We start from the raw sequence: 1,939 nt of genomic DNA, 5'->3' as shown, positions 1-1,939 counted from the left end.
CTTACGTACATTCACATGCACATTCAAATCAGAAAGAGAAACACTTGCCAACGCTTGCCCGCCCGCACGCCCACCCGCCCGCACGCCCGCATAAGTGAATAAACAATAACAAGCTTTCACGCATTTAAAATATTTTGTGGTTTGATTGATCTTTATTGATACATAAAGGTGGGGGTATTTTTTGCATACATCGCTTGGGTATGGAAGTTTATGGCGCACTAAAATGGGGAACATGAAATAAAAGGAATTTAATGTAGAATGGAGAAAAGCGCCCATGAGTTTTGTTAACTGGATATGTCAGGTAGATAGAATTGCGTGCGTATTTACATAAATGAATAGGCCTCTATATATGTAAATTCTGTATATATGTATATAGATATGTAGAATATATTTATTTATTTATTTATTTATTATATGTTTATAAAATCAAGATTATTACTTAATACGATGGTAGAAACAAATATCTATTATTTTTTATACATGTACTCACACACCCACGCGCGCGCACACACATGCACGTGTACAAATGTTAACGTGTACAAACGTACACATGTACACTTAAACACACGTACACACATACACTCGCACGCTCTTATGACAATTATGACATGCATATGCATAAATACATACCTATATGAATAAATGTATACATGTATTCAGTACACACATATATATTTACATACGCGACGGGACTCCGGTGGAAGAACTTATGGAAGGGTCATGCGAGATGTAGGGTCGGGTGGCAGGCGCACTCCGGTCATGCAGCCCGAGGAATATTGGGTCGCCTTCGCTCGTTGGACACGCTTGCCTTTGGAGGGGAGGAAGAGGGAGGGAGGGAGGGAGGGAGGGAGGGAGGGGTATACCCTTTCCCTCTTCCCCTTTCCCTTTCCCTTTCCCTTTCCCTTTCCCGTACTCATTTTCCCTTCCTGCTACCCCCTTACCTTTCCCTCTCCCTTTCCTCTCTTCCTGCTACCCTCCCCCTTTCCTGTTTCCCCTTGCCCCTTCCTCTCCCCCTTCCTCTTCCTCTTCAGATGGACGGAAAGATAAAGCATTTGCAGAGCTTCGCATTTTTGTGTGGTTAGATGGCAGAGACAGAAGGACAACGGAATAGGGGTGTGTAGATCATGACAAACTAAAAGGAGAAAGACGGACGACGAATAAACAGGGAGCAGGGACAGCAAGAAGGGTAGAAACAAAGGGAGGGAGGGAGGGAGGAAGAGAGAGAGAGAGAGAGAGAGAGAGAGAGAGAGAGAGAGAGAGAGAGAGAGAGAGAGAGAGAGAGAGAGAGAGAGAGAGAGAGAGAGAGAGAGTGACTTGACTTGACTTGACTTGACTTGACATGACTTACCTGTTTGACATTGACAGGCAAAGATACAAAGTTTCCGAAACAGGGAAAGCCTTACTTTACCGTCGCATCGGCCACCTCTGGTTCTCAAGGAGATTGCAAATGCAAAGAGAAAGAAAAATATAATCCTTGCCAAATACTGCCAAGGCGCGGCGTGGGAGGGCAAGAGGAGCGTTGCCCGAATTCGGTGGCTATTTTGGAGGTCTGACGTCACCGGTGTGATGTCACCCGCTCGGGTCCTCCGTCATTCGCGGACCTGCTTTTGGTCCCTCCCGAGATTCCGATGTTGTTTGTATTTGTTTGGATGTGTGACGTAATACCTGGTCGTATCTGACAGGTGGGGGGAGGGGGGTAAATGGGGTGAAGGGGTGAAGGGATCTGGCAACTGTTGGTAGAACACACAAAGAGCCTCCCCTTAAAAAGAAGGGTGAATATTGTCTTGTTAAAACTCGTTGAATTCAGGAGAAAAGACAGAAGACAGACAGACAGACAGACAGACAGACAGACAGACAGACAGGCAACAGACGACAGACAACAGACAGACAGACAACAGAATGGAAACTAATTATTTATTAAAAGAAAAAGAACTGCTGA

The sequence above is a fragment of the Penaeus chinensis genome, chromosome 2, assembly GCF_019202785.1.
Source record: "Penaeus chinensis breed Huanghai No. 1 chromosome 2, ASM1920278v2, whole genome shotgun sequence".
In the NCBI taxonomy this organism is placed as follows: Eukaryota; Metazoa; Arthropoda; class Malacostraca; order Decapoda; family Penaeidae; genus Penaeus; species Penaeus chinensis.
The sequence above is the reverse complement of the archived record's forward strand: the minus strand, read 5'-3'. Positions refer to the sequence as shown.